Source organism: Stenella coeruleoalba (genome assembly GCF_951394435.1).
Source record: "Stenella coeruleoalba genome assembly, chromosome: 6".
In the NCBI taxonomy this organism is placed as follows: domain Eukaryota; kingdom Metazoa; phylum Chordata; class Mammalia; order Artiodactyla; family Delphinidae; genus Stenella; species Stenella coeruleoalba.
In genome coordinates, this window is record NC_137151.1 from 52,591,719 (window position 1) to 52,613,610 (window position 21,892).

Below are 21,892 nucleotides of genomic sequence, written 5' to 3' on the forward strand. Positions count from 1 at the left end.
CTCCTTTTATCATCATCATGGGGATTCCATTCACCTCTTTCTAGGTATAGAAACCCTGTTTCATGGTAAATATGCAGTTTTCTTGGTTTACTCCTTGGTTTTCCTTTTTCTTTTTTTTGTTTTTTTGGCCATGCTGCACGGCATGTGGGATGTTAGTTCACTACCAGGGATCGAACCCGTGCCCTCTACAGTGGTAGCGTGGAGTCTTAACCATTGGACCACCAGGGAAGTCCCTAATCCTTGGTTTTGATAAAGCACATTTTCCAGGAGTTTCTCAGGGGGAAAAAAAAACCTGGTAGTAAACTTTTTGAAACCTTGATTTCTTTAAATAAATTAATTCTTCCCTAATAATTAATATTAAGAGTCTGGACTAGTGTAGAAATGGCGTTCCTTCTGAATTTCAGCAACATTGTTCCTTTTTCTCCTAGTTTCCAGTGTTGCTATTGAGATGTCTGATGCTATTAAGTTTTAATCCCTTGTGTGAAACTGATTTCTCCCCTTAAAACTTATAGGATATTCCAATCTTCCCTGGTGTTCTAAAATTTCAAAATTTCTGCCTAAATGTGCATCCATTTTAATCTTTTGCCATGTGCTTTCAATCTGGAAACATGCCCATCAGGAAAATTTTCTTAAGTTTTTTTCCCTTTATTTACTCCCTTCCATCTTCCTCTGTCCTCCTTTCTGGAATTTTCATTATTTGGATGTCAGAACTCTTGGAATGATTTTCTAATATTCTCATTTCCTCTTTTATTTATCTCTTTGTATCTTTTCTCTATTTTCTTGGAGATTTTCTTAATTTTATCATCTATGACTTTCATTTATATCCATCTATTTGATTTCACTTAACTTCCAAGATGTTCATTTCTCACAGAGTAGTCTTAATTTTCAAGAACTTTTTGTTGTTCTCTAAAGGTTTCCTTTTTTAAAGGGTCTTTTTCTTGTATCATAAGTGAAGAATTTTAGCTCTCTCAAATTTTTGATAGTGTGTTTTAAATGTTTCTTCTACCTTCATTCTGTTTCTAATATCTTTTAATACATATGATTTTGAATTTATTTTCTATGGAGGCAACTAAAAAGATTATTGAGGCTCTGTGCAATTGTATGCAGTATGTCCAAGCATACGTAGTCTTCACTTTTCAGTGACATGGTAGGACTATTTATGGAAGTTATTGATAGTATCTTTAGGTTTCTTCTTTAAGGTCAATGACATTGCCCAGATAAGACTCTTTTAATCACCTTCCTAAAGAGGAGGTACCTGGCCGCCATTGTTCTGAGGACCAGTTGAGTTGATTAAAACAAAGGAAAGTCTGCTTTTTAAACAAACTTTCAGGAGTTCTTCTTGCTACTGTCTCCTTTCCTGACCTTTATTCCCTGCTATGCCTTTAAAATTCCTCTACTATTGTTTCAATAATTTCAGGAAGTAGCAGTAGTAAATACTTATATTTAATCTACCATTTTGAGAAGACAGGCCAGCTTAAGTGTATTAGTTTTCTATCACTGTTATAATCAATTACCACAAATTTGGACCATAAATAACACGAATGTATAATCCCACAGCCTGTAGCTAGAAGTTTGACATGGGTCTCACTGGGCTAAAAATACGTTGCTAGGGCTGCAATTCTATCTGGAGGCTCTAGAAGAGAATTCATTTCCTTGATATTTTCAATTTCTAGAGGCCATCCATATTCTTTGGCTCATTGCCCTCTCCTTGCATCATCAAAGCCGAGAAAGTTGCATCTCTTTGTGCCTTTCTTTCATAGTCATATCTTCTTCTGACTCTTCTACCTTCTGCCTCCACTTTTAAGGACCATTGTGATTACACTGGGCTCACGTAAATAATCTAAAATAATCTTCCCATATCTGTCCTTAACGTAATCACATATGCCAGTCCCTTTTGCCAAGCAAGGTAACATATTCACAGGTTCCAGAGATTATAATGTGGATTTCATTGGGGACTGTTATTCTATCTCACTAATCTTTCTTACTTATCCCCTTTTATATAAAAAGAATGTAGTTTCAACAAAATATTTTTCCCCATATCTAAGTATATTTAAAAATAGGGGCAGCATTTATTTTCATTAATGACGTCCTTCCTTGTGAAGAAACGTATTTAACAAGACATTATTTAATTATTCTCTTAGGAGTCTATTTTTGACCTAGTTGTGAGAAAATGTCTGACCAGGCTTTATTTTCCAGTTCTTCACAGAAGTGGAAAAAACAAAATAAAACAACAAAGCAATGTTTCATTAAATAGATTGAAAATAACGTCCATAACTTCAATGTCCTGAATCTAAGCTTGTACATCAAGTCTGCTTTTCTTGGTTAGCGTCCTATGCTTTGGTCTTAAAAAATATCAAAGGTGGATTTAAATTTCAGTACATAACTTAAAAGCTAGTGTCAGTATTTGTTGGCAGAAAAATATGTGCCACATAGACACTTAAAATGTACAAAAGCTTGTGACCTAGAAATTAATTTTAGAAAATAAAATTCCATTGTATTTTAACCAAAAGAACAATGAACTGTATGCAGAGACACTGGATGGGCCCCTGGGAGTTGGTATTTTGATCAAGGTTTACGTTTCAGTAGCTGACTGAATGAGAAGGGGAAATCAGAAAATGTCACGTAGATGAAGTTTTATTTTTATAAATCAAAGTTGATAACATGTCTTCTACCCAGTATTCCATTATTACAATGATATGGACTTACAGTGATAAAGACTTGTAAAGTCTATGAGATATATGGCTTCCTTTTTTGTTAAAGCTTCCTAAATAAATGATTGGTTTTTATAATCAACTTTTATCTCTTCTCTCTCTTACACTGATGAAGTGACTTCTTGGTTTCATAAGCTATTTGTATTAAAAGGAAAATTGTGCACAGAATTGTTGCAGGAAGGGGGGCCCAAGAGTGGGCTCTTGTCTAACACTCGGAAATGAACTGTCCGAGGAGACACACGTGCTGACAAAGCAAGAGATGTTATTGGGAAGGAGCACCCAGGCGGAAAGCAGCAGGGTAAGGGAACTCAGAACTGCTCTGCTGTGTGGTTTGCAGTCTCGGGTTTAATGGTGATGGGATTAGTTTCCGGATTGTCTCTGGCCAATCATTATGACTCAGGGTACCTTCTGGTGGTGCATGCAATCACTCAGCCAAGATGGATTCCAGCGAGGAGGATTCTGGGGTGTTGGTAGGACATGTGGACTAGCGTCTCCTTTCTCCTTTTGACTTTTCCCGTATTCTTGTGGTTGGTGGTGGCTTGTTAGTCCTTGTTAGTTCAATCTCTGTCGTAAGATAACTCATGCAAATTGTTACTGTCTTTGCCTGGCCAGGGCAGGCGGTTTCAGTCAGTGTTTCCCCTAACAGAATAATACAATTAATTATATTATAGACTTGTATTTTTGTATAGGTTTGACTTCACTGGCTCTCACTTTCCCTGTATGTAAGATTTATAGTATGAAACTATATTACATTACATTCTGAGATTTGTATTTCACATTATTCAGAATTTTTCTTAAAATATCTAGATTTGGACATGTGAATGAACTCTCTCATCCACCTGTGGTTTTTTGACTAAGTTGACTCATGTTTATTGTCAGACACTTTCCATTCTTGATGACTTACAGAGTTGATATTTAACAGTAAAGAAAACATTAAGTGGCAGATATTTGGTAAATTGAGATCTATTCTGTGATAAAGTATACAGTTTCTTAAAGAAAATAAGATTAATGATAAATCTTAGGCTAGTTAGTGGATAAAATAATTATTGATGATTAAGTTGGAGGACAAAAAAAGTTTACATGGAGAAGTATACATTACAGTTAGTCTTGAAGCAGGTAGTTTCCCTCTTGGATGAGAATCAAATGTTGGTACAGTTGGAATGGAGCACTAACTGCGAATGACCAGTATTTATACCAATAATGTATTCTGAATCCATAAGTTATTTTTTAGTCACTGGTTATATATTTTATCTTGTTTCTTTTCCCAATACCTTATATTAATATTTTCCAAATTGTCAAGCATGCCTTTTATATAAGGGAGCTCTTACTTGAGGATGATGGAATCAATTTTACCTTATGCAGAATCTGTACCACCTGTGTCCATTGACATGAACTTTCTGGGCACTCATCCAGTTTGAAATTAACTTCAGGGTTGCCACCTCCACAGAGACCCATCATCTTAAAAGCTTCAAATCAATAAACACTTGTTTGGTCAATTTTGTGTGCCTACTATGTTGTAGGTGTTATGATATACACTAGAGTTATAGAAGGTAATAAAAGCTTTTCAAACTTGTTAGAAATGACTTAATGAAAATACACTTCTGAATGTTTTGAAACATAACTGCATAGGATACTATGGGCACACTGAGGAAGAAAGTGATCCAATTCATATCAGGTGTGGGATTGGGGTGGGGTTAAAGAGGGTGGAAGGATCTTGAAAAGCATTTTGCAGGAAAGGTTACTGGGATTGTGTTTTCAGAGATTTGGAGAAATTACATAGATAATGAAAAGGAGAAGTAAAGGAAGCAGTGTTATAGATTCATAGAGTTTGGAAAACATGTGTTGCAAATATAAGTAGCTCAGAAAGACTAGAACATGGGGTATGATCATGGGGTACATTAGATCATGGAGTACATTAATATAGGAGATAATCAGACAGGTAAGTAGGGACCCATTCATAAAAGATATTATAGCCCTCAAAAAATAGTTGGGTTTTTATGTGGAAGACAACTTTTAAAGATTTTGAAAGGACGATGGAATCAGATATGTATTTTTAAAAGTTCATTCTTCCAATATACACAAGGGATAAATAAATAAACTCCACAATTTTTATTTCATTGGAACCAATATATTTTTCATTATACTTTATTTACAGCTTACATCCCTCAGAATTTATGAGGCTTGCAAAATGTTATAGGAGAATATAAGTAAGACTGAATACACAGAGAGATGAGGAAAAAAAACCAAAAAAACATATTCTTACTGTAAAGTTAATTTAAATACTATAACTGAATGTAATATTTCACTCCTGGCAAGTAGGGGGAAAAAAAGAAAATCATTTTATGTAGTTCCCCTTATCTGAAAAGGAAAACGCTAGAAATTCCCCAAAGAACAACCAACAATTTCAGATCTTTTTAGCTCTCATTATACTTTCACAACATTGTCTCTTTTCTCAACCATTGCAATTAAGCACTCCAAATTACCTGAACTGGTCCCCAAAGGAAAGTGTTATTTGAAAGTGTATTTCCTCTCTTTCATTCACTTGATGCATTTAAGAGCATTAACTTGATTTAAAGAAAGATGGTAAAATTCAAACTCTGAAGAAGCAAATATTAAAACAATATAACAGTTTTAATATTGGCAGCTTGCTAATCAAGAGGTCATTTTTGTATCAGCTATGTGTTTTAGAGGAAGAACTCCTTTCATCTCTAATCCAAGACGGAATTTCAGAAAAAGCAATATCTGGTGTCGGCACATAAATTTGAGGAGTCTGGAATAATATTATAGACTTTCCATTATTTAAAATTTAATAATTAAAGATTCACTGGTTAAATCACTAGAATTTAAAATTTATGCAACAAAATGTCTTTTTCCGATAATTATTTGCAAAGAAATAAAATCTTGATTGTTATTAGACACCACTCAAAGAAATAAATGTTCTTGCATTGACCCTTTCATTCAACCTTGGGATTCAGCATAGTGACCCACCAATGTAGACCACATCCCTGGAATGGTGTGAGCTTTGATAAGATACAAAACAGAGTTGCTGCTTTACAATTTTAATTTATAGCTTTTACCACATCTAGGGAAAGAGAAATAAAAACAAAGCCAATCAATGGTATATATCTTGGTGTCCCCCAAATCATATAGATCATTTGAAATTTCAATAAAATTTAATTGACCTCTCTAATCAATATCTGGAATGATGGGCACAGATACAGTGTATTCTCTGAGTATCTTGGTTGGGTTAGACAAATGCCAACCTCCACTTGGTTTCACCATATAACCCTGGCTTAATTTATATATAGTGAAAAGTGAAATAAGCATGGCAGACATTTTTTTTGCCATACTAAGATAGATTTAATTTTAATTAAAGGTTTAACTTTCATTTTCTTTCAGAATAATTCTTCAACTTAGTGTGCTTTCTTGGAAGAAATTCATTCCTGAACTATCTGAGTATTCAGTATGTTTACTGGTAGCTGACTTGGCCAAAACCAAACAGGAAACAATAGTGAGAAGCCTGAAGATAAGAAAGCAAGTCAGCCAAACTCCATCTCAAAGTAGTTTAAAAACATCTGAATCTCTGATCACCATTCCAAGTACTTGCTTTAATTAGTGTTAGAATTCATACCTATTCAGTGCATTAAAAATAACTAGATCATAGTTTAAAAATAATAAATGACCTGATATATTTTGGTGTACATATATTTATACACATTCCCAGAAAGTTTGAAATGTAGAAATAATACTCTTTGTTTGAGAGGGAGGAAAGAGACTACAATAATTATTTTAGCTGTTTGCATTCACATATATAAATGATTTCAAAATAAATACGCAAGTTGTAGAAGAATTATAAAATACTCATAATTTTTTAAGACAAGAGGAGGACTATTTTTGTATTTATCTGTGAATGAGACACTCAGGTCATAGAATAATTTTAGTTGAGTCTAGAAGAGGAAACTAGTTCTAATGCAGAAAATTCAGTGACTCTAGTCTGCACCAGACCTCCATGTAAACAAACTGAATGGTTTGAACAGATTGCCACATACTGTGACTTGACTGTCACTAATTCTTTACAGGAAACAGGTGACCCCTTATTTGCCAAAGTGTAGAACCATTTTTTGTTCCATATTCATCTTCCAGATAGAAGTTACTCCTATGCCAGTGAGGACATATTGGTATTGAATTACATCACATTCTCTTCCAGGACTATGGTACTGGGTGTGCAATTACAGTTCCAACTATCCTCAGAAAGTTTTAGATACATGCCCACTGAACTTTTTTTTTTTTTAACATCTTTATTGGAATATAATTGTTTTACATTGTTGTGTTAGTTTCTGCTGTATAACAAAGTGAATAAGCTATATGTATACTTATATCCCCATATCTTCTCCCTCTTGTGTCTCCCTCCCACCCTCCTTCCAGGTAGTCACAAAGCACCGAGCTGATCTCCCTATGCTATGCAGCTACTTCCTACTAGCTATCTATTTTACATTTGGTAGTGTATATGTCCATGCCACTCTCTCACTTCGTCCCAGCTTACCCTTTCCCCTCCCCGTATACTCAAGTCTATTCTCTACCTCTACGTCTTTATTCCTGTCCTGCCCCTAGGTTCTTCAGAACCTTTTTTTTTTTTTTTTTTTTAGATTCCATATATATGTGTTAGCATACAGTATTTCTTTTTCTCTTTCTGACTTACTTCACTCTGTATGACAGATTCTATGTCCATCCACCTCACTACAAATAACTCAGTTTTGTTACTTTTTAATGGCTGAGTAATGTTCCGTTGTATATATGTGCCACATCTTCTTTATCCATTCATCTGTCAATGGGCACTTAGGTTGCTTCCATGTCCTGGCTATTGTAAATAGTACTGCAATGAACACTGTGGTGCATGACTCTGTTTGAGTTATGGTTTTCTCAGGGTATATGCCCAGTAGTGGGATTGCTGGGTCATATGGTAATTCTCTTTTTAGATTTTTAAGGAACCTCCATACTGTTCACCATAGTGGCTATATCAATTAACATTCCCACTAACAGAGTAGGAGGATTCCCTTTTTCTCCACAACCTCCCCACCATTTATTGTTTGTAGATTTTTTGATGGTGGTCATTCTGACTGGTGAGTTGTGATACCTAATTTTAGTTTTGATTTGCATTTCTCTAATGATTAGTGACATTGAGCATCCTTTCATGGGTTTGTTGTCAATCTGTATATCTTCCTGGGAGACATGTTTATTTAGGTATTTGGCCCATTTTTGCATTGGGTTGTTTGTTTTTTTGATATTGAGCTGCTTGAGCTGCTTGTATACTATGGAGATTAATCCTTTGTCAGTTGCATCGTTTGCAAATATTTTCTCCCATTCTGAGGGTGTTTTTTTTGTCTTGTTTATGGTTTCCTTTGCTGTGCAAAACTTTTAAGATTTATTAGGTCCCATTTGTTTATTTTTGTTTGTATTTCCATTTCTCTAGGAGGTGGATCAAAAAGGATCTTGTTGTGATTTATGTCATAGAGTGTTCTACCTATGTTTTCCTCTAAGAGTTTTATAGTGTCTGACCTTACATTTAGGTCTTTAATCCATTTTGAGTTTATTTTTGTGTATGGTATTAGGGAGTGTACAAATTTCATTCTTTTACATGTAGCTGTCCAGTTCTCCCAGTACCACTTATTGAAGAGGCTGTCTTTTCTCCATTGTATATTCTTGCCTACTTTATTAAAGATAAGGTGACCATATGTGTGTGGGTTTATCTCTGGGCTTTCTATCCTGTTCCATTGAACTACATTTCTATTTTTGTGCCAGTACCACACTGTCTTGATTACTGTAGCTTTGTAGTATAGTCTGAAGTCAGGGAGCCTGATTCCTCCAGCTCTGTTTTTCTATGTCAAGATTGCTTTGGCTATTTGGGGTCTTTTGTTTTTCCATACAAATTGTGCAATTTTTTGTTCTAGTTCTGTGAAAAATGCCAGTGGTCATTTGATAGGGAGTGCATTGAATCTGTAGATTGCTTTGGGTACGATAGTCATTTTCACGTTATTGATTCTTCCAATCCAAGAACATGGTATATGTCTCCATCTGTTTGTATCATCTTTAATTTCTTTCATCAATGTCTTATAGTTTTCTGCATACGATTTTTTGTCTCCTTAGGTAGATTTATTCCTAGGTATTTTATTCTTTATGTTACAATGGTAAATAGGAGTGTTTCCTTAATTTATCTTTTAGATTTTTCATCATTAGTGTATGGGAATGCAAGAGATTTCTGTGCATCAATTTTGTATGCTGCTACTTTACCAAATTCATTGATTAGCTCTAGTAGTTTTCTCGTGACATCTTAGGATTCTCTATGTATAGTAGCATCATGTCATCTGCAAACAATGACAGTTTTACTTCTTCTTTTCCTATTTGAAATGCTTTTATTTCTTTTCATCTCTGATTGCTGTGGCTAAAACTTCCAAAACTACGTTGAATACTAGTGGTGAGATTAGGCAAACTTGTTTTGTTCCTGATCTTAATGGAAATTCTTTCAATTTTTCACCATTGAGAATGATGTTGGCTGTGGGTTTGTCATATATGGCCTTTATTATGTTGAGGTAAGTTCCCTCTGTGCCACTTTCTGGAGAGCTTTTATCATAAATGGGTGTTGAATTTTGTCGAAGGCTTTTTCTGCATCTATTGAGATTATCATATATAAACCAGAAGTTTTTATATGTTTAAAAATTAAGAAAGCACTTCAAATTGTCCACCATTCATAGAAGAAATTGTAATGGGGATTAGATTATATTTAAGAATGCAGTTAAAGCAAAAGAGAATTTAATACCTTAAGTGCATGAAAATATTAGAAGAGGAAAGTAATTAAAATTAATGAGCTAAGAATATCTCTCAAGAAGTTAGCTATTTAAAAAGAGCATAATAAAAGCAAAGAAAATCAGGTGAATAAAATAATCGAGAAAATAGCAAGAATTAATGAATCATAAAGCAAATAAAAATTAGTGATTATTAGCAAATTTAAAAATTTGACAACCTATTGCAAAATTGATCAAGAAGGAAAAGTAGGTACCAAAACAATATCAGGAATAAAGAGGTGAGTATCACTGCAGATGCTGCAGTTAATAAAAAGATAAGAAAAGGAAATTATGAACCATTATTTTGATGCCTTTGAAGATTTAGATGAAATGGAAATTTTTTCTAGAAAATATTTCAGTTGCCAAAATTGACATAGAAATGTACAGAAATTATAAATCTATAATCATTATAGAAAATGAATCAGTAAATTAAAGTCTTTTTAATATTTATTTGTTTGGGCTGTGCTGGGTCTTAGTTGTGGCACAAGGGATCTTCGTTGCAGCACGTGGGATCTTTAGTTGTGGCCTACAGACTCTTAGTTGCAGCATGTGGACTTCTTAGTTTCAGCATGTGGACTCTTAGTTGTGGCGTGTGAACTCATAGTTGTGGCATGCATGTGAGATCTAGTTCCCAGGCCCCCTGCATTGGGAGTGCAGGGTCTTACCAACTGGACCACCAGGGAAGTCCCAGTAAATTAAAGTCTTAAGACAAAGAAAACTCCGTGGATGGATGGTTTCTCTAATAAATTCTATCAAACAGTCTTGAAATAATTTATTTAAATATTAAGCAATTTCAGAGAATAGAGAATGAGACACTCCAGATTGTTTTAAGTGATCAGCATAATCTTAATACTACATCTAAAACAACATTTTTAACTTTGCCACTGTTTTAATAAAAGAAATTTTCCCTGTCTTTCCCCAGAAGTGATGTCCTTGTGATTAGGAGGGGACAGGCAAAAATCTTGCATTTTGTTTTAATTGACCCTTCCATTGATCCAAGCTACAATCTTTACGGTCTTTGTTGAAACTTAGAAACAGATTGGGTTTATAAGTGTATTTCAACTTTGGACACCATAAAAGGAAGATGGGGGTATCAAATTGTGGTTCTTTCGAGCTGATGTTGTCCTTTAAGTTTACTGTCTCTCTGTATCTTTAACTATGGCCTCCTGATAAACAAATACACTACTCAATGGTAAAGAGTTATTGGTTGCCAAAGACCAAATACTTTACCTAACACATTTCATTTTTAGTAGGACATTTTCTGTCAACACCAAGATCTTAAGCCAAAGCAATCACAATAATTAAAAAAAAACACACACAAGTATATGTGGGTAGGCCTCTTGTTGTTCTAAAAGCACAATATATAGATAGGTAGGTAGATAGGGTTTATAGATAACTACCATTTATATGTAATATACCAAGTTGGAAAGATGACACCTGGAAGATAAGACACCTAAGAACTGCCTCCTTAAAAAATTGCACAGAAGATAAAAGAAAGGGGGCTATAAACAATACTACCCATAATGGACAATTCTCTCTATATTTTGATAACTCAGTTTAGTATGCATCATTTTTTTCAGTATATTTCATTAGACCTTTATCTGATTTTTCAAAGCCAAAGTCTAAATCACCAAATAGATAACAATACATCTCTTGAGAAGATGCATCACTCTGAATGCACTAATGGGTATTCTAAAAAAGTCTGTCCAATGTCATACAGAAATACAAAAGTATTTTATGTGGTATTTCCCAGATATGCATATTATAAGCAGATCTTTCTTGGTAACTTCCAATAATTGTAATTTCTTTTTCTATGTCCTTTTAAATTATTACCTTAGAGATATATGATAGGAAGAAAAGGATACATAAAACTGATGTTCAATGAAAGAGTAGCTCTAGCAGTTAAAATTCTTTGTAGACAAATTAATATATTAATTCAAATTCCTTTCCATGGTAACACAGTCCTCAGTGAACTGACTCTGGCCTATCTCCAAATTTTCAGTTTCTCCTCCCACTTCCGAATCCAACTTGCCAGGCCACCAAAATATATTTCTTGAAATAAGCCTCAAGCGAGTATTAGTAAACATAGACAGAAAACAAAGTTTTAATAGGTACAGAATTTTTGGAGAGCAAAGTCATATACAGGTATTAACCTCTAAAAAGTACAAAGACACGTGTGATTCATTTAAGACATGCATGATTCATTTAAGTCATGCATAGTCATGATTATGCTACAATCACTAACTCATGATATCACACAAAACACTTTGTGTTTCTGCACTGAATTCAATGGTAATGCTTTGGGGTTCACATGAAATTTGGTTTTTAACCCTTTTGGTTTAAGTGCAGTTTACATGAAATTCACTCATTCTAAACACTCAAGCAATGACTTTTAGTAAATCCACAAAGCTGTGCAAGAGTCACTTAATCCAATTTTAGAATCTTTCCATTATCCTCAAAGATCTCCCCTTTGCAGTCACTAGTTTTTCCAATCCCCACCTGCAGGCGGTCACTAATCTCCTTTCTGTCTCTTACAGATTTGCCTTTTTCTGAATATTTCATATATATAGAGTCATAAAAAATATAGTCTTTTGTGTCTAAATTCACCCACTTAGCATAATACTTTAGAGGGTCATCCATGTTGTTACATGGTACATCAGTAGTTTCTTTTTTATTGCTGATTAATAATATTCCATTGTACAGCTATATCACCTTGTGTTTATCCATTACTCTGTTGATGAACATTTAGGCTGCTTCCAGTTTTTGGCTACTGTATCATGAATAATACTGCAATAAACATTCTCATACAAATCTTTTTGTGGTCCTGTGTTTTCATTTTTTTGGGGAAGAATCCCAGAAGTGAATTTGCTGGTTTGTGTGTAAATTTATGCTCAATATTTTGAGAATTACCAGTTTTTCAAATTGGGTCCACCATTTGACTGTTCCACTAGCAAGGTGTGAGGGTTCCCATTTCTCCATATCCTTACCACACTTACTACTGTCTGTTTGAGTATATATTATCCTAGAGGGCATAAAGTGATATTTTATTGTGGTTTAACTTACATTTCCCTAATAACTAATGACATTGAGCATTTTCTCATAGCACTTAGTGGCTAAGTATATATTTTCTTTGATGAAATATCAATTTTAAGATTTTATTAATTTTTATTGGGTCAAAATTGTAATTGTATATATAAGATACAAATAGTTTTACCATATCTGAATTATAATTATTTTCCCTTTTGTTTTTCATTTTCTTAATGGTGTCCTTAGAAATAAAGTTTTTAATTTTTATGAAGTCCAATTTATCGGGGTTTTTTTGTTTTGTTTTGTTTTTTTCGGTACGCGGGCCTCTCTCTGTTGTGGTCTCTCCCGTTGCGGAGCACAGGCTCTGGACATGCAGGCTCAGCGGCCATGGCTCACGGGCCCAGCCGCTCTACGGCATGTGGGATCTTCCCGGACCGGGGCACGAACCCGTGTCCCCTGCATCGGCAGGCGGACTCTCAACCACTGCGCCACCAGGGAAGCCCTATAGTATTTTTTAGTGCATCATGCTTTTAGCATCACATCTTAGAAATCTTTGACTAATCAAAGTCATGAACATTTTCTTCTGTTTTCTTATGAAATGTTTATAGTTTTAACTCTTGCATTTAAATCTGTCAGGCATTTTAAGCTAATGTTTGTGTATGGTGTGAGATACATATAAATATCTGCATGTGTATATCTTATTGTTCCAGGATGTTTTGTTGAAAAGTTCATCTTTTCCCTTCCAAAATGATTTGACACCTTTGTGAAAAATCAATGTACCACAAATGTAAGTGTTTATTTTTGTATTATCAAACCTGTTCTATTGATCTACTTCTCATGATATGATCAGACTGTCTAGATTATTGTAACTTTAAAATTAGCAAGTTTTCAAAGTGGATGAATAATTTAACACAGGCATACAGTGTTATGTATCTGTGTTCATGTGATGAATTTACTAACTAAATCATCACATGAACACAGATAATCTTTCTATTATTGGAAGAAATGCAAATTAAAATAATTTTTAAATTCAAATAAATTCTTATTAAACTATAACAATGAATTAATGAGTTATAAAACCAAAAATCAACTTAGACTGTGCATTTTTATGTTTGAGTCTACACCCTGGAAATATATATGAAGAAAAAAAAGCTTTTTAAAAAATCTTTTAGCAAGGAACACAATACAGTGTACTGCATGAAAGTAAAAAACTAGACAAGCAAAAAGACTGTCCCAAGCAACCAAAAAAATTGAGGATAAACCATATGGAATACCACAATGTCAATAAACTGAGAAAAATGTGTACTCTGTCAGACATGAAAATACAGTATAAGAAATATATTAAGTTGCATAACCAGAGCTGAAAATAAAACAGAAATAGTGATTAGAGCATTTTACTATATTGCTTTGGATAAATGACAAAGGTCAGATGTAAATTTGGTGTGATTAAATAGCTTTATTAACCTCATGTTTGTTTGCCTTGTAAATTTACCTAACTTTCATTGGATGTACTTCTTCTGTATAATTGCCCAGGGTCATAATTATTACATACAAATACATATTGTTCACTACACCTATTCTACATTTCTCCTGTCCTCATATCTCTTATTATCTCCAGGCTATTATTGTTGACTCCATCTTTGAAATGAAAGATGTTACCATAGGTTAGGGTCTCAGCACTACAGAGCATCTATTAGCAAGAAACCCAAGGGATAAATAGCAAATGATTAGTGTGTCTCATCCGTCCTCTGAGGCTAAGATAGCACTATTAGTGCTTTTTCCTACTGTGAAAAGAAAGCCAAGGACCAAGCTGAGATTTAGAACAAGAGATTCTGGTAAAGACCTCTGTTGCAGTGCAGTTTACTTTCCGGCATCCCAACACACAGAACACTGACGTGCTCTGTGCAAAAATTTGATATCAGGAGATTTCAGAAATAGGCATTGAGATATAAAATCAGACAGTTTTTTCCTAACCATGGTGAATTTCTGTATTATTCTCCTAATATTGAGTTACTGCTGTGAAAGAGGGAACAGAAACATTTTTTCTTGCTCATGAGATGGCCATTATTTAAACAGTTTCATACAAACACATTTATTAATTGTGATTTGACTCTGGCAAATTTGATGTGTTTTTTAAAAAAATCTTCCTTTTTCCCTCCTATAATCATCCTATGGACTGACATGTTAGCGTAGTCTTTTCCATTGTTCTAACAGCCAAAAGTAACCTGTATTCCTTTTCCATTTAGGTCATGGAGGTTAATTGGCACTGTGCCTACTGACTTATTAATAACAGCTAGCATGCAGAGGACTTTTTTTATTAAACCATTCTGCATTCAATTTATGATGCCTGTGACTCATTATGACGTTGTAATAATGCTGTAATGTAAGAAGAGTATTTATGATTTTTGATTAACAAAAGAAAGATTAGCTTCACCTTGTAATGTCAATTAAAAAGAAGAGAAGGTCTTCACTGGTGGCACAGTGGTTGGGGGTCCGCCTGCCGATGCAAGGGGACACGGGTTCGTGCCCTGGTCCGGGAAGATCCCACATGTCGCGGAGCGGCTGGGCCCGTGAGCCATGGTCGCTGAGCCTGCATGTCCGGAGCCTGTGCTCCACAATGGGAGAGGCCACAACAGTGAGAGGCCCACGTACCACAAAAAAAAAAAAAAAGAAAAAGAAAAAAGAAGAGAAAAGCATAATGAGTCTTCCAAATATATAGTTCACAACATAGTTGTAAACACTTTGATCTCTAAATCAATGCTTCTGTCCAAGAGAAAACATAATTGCCTTCTACTACTAAATTTAGCAGTTACCAACAATTTTAATTTTTGGTTGTTAGTCCACAAAGTATGGTGAGATCCTTTAAGACACAGTTCTGTAGTTATCTTAATGATTTGCATGTTGGCTTTTATGAAATAGTTTTAAGTTTCTAAAAGGTCTGGTTTTACTGATTGCTTTTGCTGATTACTTGGGAATGAATTCATTGCTTTTGGAAAAGCGTCATTCAATAGATTTTCACTTTTCTGCTCATTTATAAATTTTAATGTCGAATATAAAAGTCACTAAAATGATTTAATTATAGCTATATGAGATTATACAGAGGTATTCCCTGGATGTATCTGAATGAGAAGATGACTGGTCTCCCTTCTTCTGCATATGTATACGAGTATATGGTTCTATTATATTTATGTTTCCATTCCATTCCAACGAATAGTACCGGAAGACATTCATTAGCAAGTAGGGTGGAAATAAGGGCTCAAATATAGGGTGAAGAAGAAGAATAAAGAGGAATAAAACAAAACTGAAGAAAAAAAGAAAAATACTCTCTGAAAATAAAAACAATTTGGTATGTGGTTACATTATTTTATTCAAGTAAATTAAATATACTTGATAATATATATGTAAATATAATAATTAAATTTTTTATTTAAAATGCTAAGATCAATCAATTAAAAAACAAATTAATCAAACTGATTTTAAAGCCTTGGTGAGAGACAATTTCTTTGTAAATAATGAGAGCCAGCGGGATTCTTCTTTGCAAACCCTAGTGACACACATGGATTTGTACTATGCATACGTTTGACAATAAAGAATGCATATTCTTTATTATTTGGGTAAAAAATTTATTTTAACTATTGTCACAAGAGAATCCATGAAGAAGGAATTTTTAAAAATTTACTTATTGTTTCTAATTTGGGAAGGGTACTTTGAGTGACTGCCCTGGGAGGGGAAGTCTAGGCCTTTGATGCCTTGTTCTGTACAAAACAAAGTAATAACCATACTGTTATTCATAAAACACTAATAAGGAATTTGGAGTTTGCTGTAAGCAGGGAGAAATTGGAGTGTGGGAAGGGAAGTAGTCAGGCAACAAGACACATAAGGCTGGGTTTCTGGGGAAGGATGGCCAGAGAAAAATGCCCACTTATGATGAGGCCAAAGATCTTTTAAGGATAACTGGACATGCAAGCTTTTCTGACATATAAAAGTTGTTCACCACTCAAAATATTCACTAAAATTTCCCATGCATTAAAAACTTCGGATGCAACAGTTGGGGAAAAAATGAGCAAAAGTGATTTAGTTGCCTGTCTAGGTTAGTGTTGTAAAGCAGAAAGCAAGTGCTCATGGAGAGAGCGGTTCAAGTCAGAATTAGTTTATCAGAGGTCACAACTGGTAGTTCAAAATTGCCATGAAAATGTAAACTGTCAAAATTTTACTTAAGATTTAAGGAAAACTTTCCACTTCCCACAGTTGTTTCTGAATAACACTGGAAGTCAAAATCAACTCAAAGACTCAAGTAGATAATTTGGGGTTTGTATGTTGTTTCACATGTTATTTTGTGAATAACCTTCCCTGTATGTTAACAATGCCACAGGTGTATCCAAGTGCATTAAAGTTTTAGAAGCCTAGTCCTATAGCACTACAGGCCAGATCCATGCTGTGCTCTATGCAGAAGTGAGATAAATGTTAATCCCTCATGATTTCTCATCTGGAGATCTGAGAGCTCTTTATGCCTTGTGCCTGGTGTAAAAACAGTTTTTTATTTTCAGCCTAGAGTTTGTGTCTCCTTAAGCCCTCAGGCACAGGTTCATTGCCCCTGCCAGGGAATTATTATCCAAGACAGCACTATGCTATCTTCAGCACAGAAATCTTTTCTCTAATTCTTTTTTTAGGTTAAAAAAAAAATCTGTCTTGCAAATAACTCCTAGTGGACTCACCAAATGTTCATCAGACAGGCCTAGAAACAAGCTGACTCAAAATCTTGTGACACTACATCCAATTATAAAGTGATATAGTGACGTGATTGGGATAGATCTCTAAAGCTACATTGCCTGGATTTGAATCCTTGCTTCTTCATTTACCTTCTGTAAGATCTCGGGCAAACTACGAAATATTCCCTCAAGTCCCCATCTATAAAATGGAGCTAATTATAGCACTTATAGATTAATTGAGTTAACCTATGTGAATGTAAATATTTTAGAAACTTTCCCAGAATAGAAAGCATTAGACAATATTAAATATTAGAAATATTATATACGAGAAAATGTTGAATGATATATATTAGATAATATTGTTTCTATAGCACAGCAATATGATTTAGTCACTAACAGTGACCATGTTTCTTTTTTTCTACTTTAACTTTTCCCTTGGATCCCTGGGTCTTGAAAAATATCATATGGGCTAATTAGGCAATGAGCTAGCCATTAGTACATGCAATTAGGATGTGAGCGGTAGTCCAGGGCCTTCATGCACTCATATACTCAACAAGTATTTATTGAGCTCCTAATATGTACTATGACTATGCTAGTGTCTAGGAACACAGTGATGACAATAATTAATCCCCGTCCTCAAAAAAGTATGCAGTTTATTAGATAGGTATGCAAATTAAAAATTATAAAGACACTAATAATAATGAGAATAATGTATGAGAAGAGGTGGGAAAATAATCGAAGAAGATATTAGGTTGATTTGTAAGAGCAACATAGAATGTCACAGAACAGGCAACAGTAACCTAAGACTTGAAAGAAGAGTAAGATTTTTTCCATAAGTAAATCAGGTTGAGTATTTCTGAGAAAAGAACAGCAAATGCAAAGATGGTAATGCAAATGGGAATTGTGCTTTGGAGACTGCAAAGAATTACAAATTCCTGTAGCATAAAGCTTGGGGGTGGTAGTGGTGGGCAAGGGGGCCAAATGACAAAGGCCCTGCATGCCATGTAGTAAATGTGAAAATTTCTCTTTCAGGTGAAGAGAACCATTGAAGAAGTTTGAACAAGGGCGTGAAAATGATGTGATTTACATGATGTCTCCCTGACAGACGTGATGACAGAAGGACTCAGGTACCAGGAACCAGTGAGGCAGCTATTGGGTGTTCAGGCAAAGTATGATGATGAGTTCCTTGGTTAGAGGGAAGCTAGTGGGATAGAAGACAAGGGATTTAAGAAATACGTAAGTGGGAGAATGGTCTCAACTTCATGATTGTCTGGGTGCTGTGAATGTGGAAATATGAGGAAAGAACTGCTTCTGTGTTTCTAGCTAAATGCTGTTGAATAGATGGTGAAACTGACATGAGGTTCTAACTTCACTTGCCTTATAGCCTGAAACGCTCGGCAATGTGGATGACCTTTACTCTACAAGGTCACTTCAAAACTGCATAGGAATGACCTACACAAGGAGGACTGTCACCTGCCATTTCTACCTAAGAACATATTAATACAGTTTATCACATTAATCATCACATTGAAATATATCTTTATAGCAGAACCTTGGAAGTATAAACCATATGGCACATTTAGGATTTAGGTCTGTAAGACAGCACTGTGAGAGCCCTGCTTCATGAAGAGCAGAGACTTTACTGGAGGTGGGGAGTGGGGTCAGATAGGCTAGAGACTATGCAAATAGATACACACATATACTGTGAAAAGTTAGGAATAAAGTGATAGAAGAAGCGATGAGTAAATTAAAACTCATAAAAAAGTAAATGAGGGTCAGAAAGTTCTCAAAACTTTCATACTTTGTGGGTCTGTGCTGATTATTTAGGCAAGTGAATAGTAGACAGTATACAATAGTAATGAGAAAAATGTATATTTAATTGACATTATATAAAATAGTTTAATATTATATAATATTAATGCAACAAATAATGTATTATGTTATAACATGTACCATATATAATATAATAAATACATAATAAAAATAGTAAGCAAAGAGACTGATAGCATTTAGGCATGTTCATATGAAGTAACTACAACTGGCATCAGTTCGCTAGTCAACAGTATTGCATCTACATTATGTCATCATCAGAGAGAAATACAGGGAGGTCAAGGTTGATTTCTCACCTGTGATTCTCAATACAATCATTTTTCTCCATTATCTTGTAATATATAGAGTTTTAAAATATGTTCCTTTTATGATTTTTAATATACAGTTTAGCTTCTTCATGATACATTAAAAGTGGTTCAGGAAATTATTAAAGTGTTGGGGTAGATTTGGCTACACATATGCAATTAAATTCGGAAACATTTATCAAACCCTGGCTGTAAGGCTCCAAGATATTAATAATTACATATAAGAATGTGTGATAAAAATTGAACTTTGGTTTTTTTTTTGGATACATTGATTGGCTTTATAAAACTATTATACTAGTGGTAAATCAAATTACATAAAATCTATATGGGCTACCTTACTCATAGAAACATTTTATTCATATCCTTAAATTGATTATGGTAATCCCTGCACCTGACATTAAGGTGGTTTTAGGAATTTGAGGCATTTTCCCCTTGATCCCAGGAAACATTTACGGAGTAACAACCATGTGTTAGATAATAGGGCACAGAGATAAGACATGGTTTCTGTACTCAGGGAACTTACAGTTTAGTGGGCAGACATAGATAATGCAGTACATAATAATAATTCAGCTTGTTAGGTGATATCACCTGTAAGGACCAACTTTATGATAGACACTGTAAATAATAGTTATTTATTAGCTTTCTTGTGTCAGGCACTATATATAACATTATCTATAATTACCACAGAAACTCTGCAAGGCAGGTTTTCTTTTGACTTTTATAGATAAGGAAAAGAAAGATTAAAGAGGTGATAGATTGTTAATGTCATAGCTGCAAAAGGATGGTTTCAGTCAGGATTACATTCCAGGGCTACCTGACTGTGTTTACAACTTTGTGAGCTGCATGTCACCCTCTATTCCATGAAACTATTTTTCGAAGCGTAATGATATAAAGGCAACTTCTATGTTTAAAATTTATTTTCTAGGATTATCTAAATAATTTGTATGTGATTGAGCCACTAAAACTGCTATATCCATCCAAAATAAAGAATAACAAACTCTAGACTGTTTATCAATAAGTTGTCTACTACATTTGAAGAATTAAAGCCTTTTTCTTGATGATATTTTTTGAAGCTAGTGAGCTTCTGTTGGTGTCTTTCTATCTTCACTGGGATTTGCTGAGCTACAGTAAGTCTGTCCCTTTCAAAATCTCTTTGCTTTCAGAAAATACCTCGGATCTAATGTGGAGCAAAGCAGGACATAAGCCCAATGGCTACATGTAGAGAAGCTCTAGGAGGAATGAATTGGGACATGATCAATGTAACCTGACGGCTGAATCACTTGGCACTAAAATTAAACTCATCAGAATTATGTTCCCCAAAACTATAGGCTGAAAATATGTAACACATTGCTAATTTGAGACAATAACACACAGATGATTTTTTTGTTATATTAACTTATCTGAAGCAATGTAATCATTTGTTGTTTGCAGAAAGCAACCTGTCCATAAACTACATTAACTTTACACCATTTTGGCTTGAATTCTTTGTTAGGTGTTTAAGCAGTGCAAATTCCCTCTTTCCATCTTTCTGCTTCACTCTGTGTTATTCAAACTTGAAAAAGTTCTCATCACTTGAATACCCTTAGTCTCTATCACAATAATGGCTAGCAATTTTACACTGGGTTTGTCAAAGTGAGTTTCCTGGCTAGTGGCCACTCCTCAAGGTCTACTAATACTGGATACATGGAAACATTCACATACTTTTGATGGGAAGGTTCTATGACAAACTTTACTGGACGGCAATTTTGCAGTATATTTCAAAAATTAGAACATACTTAGCCCCTAAGCAATTTTCCTGTGAGAATATATCTCACAAAAAATATGGAAGAAAGCATGAATAAATATGGATAGGAATATTCATCAAAGAAACATTGATATTAGTAATAGTAGTTGGGAAAAATAAATGCAAAAACTGAATGGTTGTTGTTAATATAAATGATACTATTAATAACATTAATAATGCCACATACAAATTAACACTTTAAGCATGATATAATAGTAACATCTCTCTTTACAAAAACTGTAAAAAATCCACGTGGCAAATGTCTTTGCAGATCAATAAGATTTACACTTGTTCAATTTATACTTGAAATATACATATATTTTTTCAATAAATGGATGTTACTACTGTATTTTCAAGTGCATAAGATAGATTTCATTGACATAGTTGAGATGTAGAACATTTCCATTACCACAAGGATCCCTCATGCTGACCTTTCAGAGCTACACCACATCCTTATATGTCCACTCTGTCCCTGACTCTTGGTGACTACTAATCTGTTCTCCAGTTCTATAATTTTGTTATCACAAAAATGTTATAGCAATAGAAATATAAAACAGGTAACCTTTCGGGATTGGGTTTCTCATCCACAGTTGTTTGGAAATTTATTCAACTCACTGCATGTATCAAAAGTTTGTTATTTTTTATTGTTAAATGATATTCCATGTGTGAATGCAACACAGTTACAGTA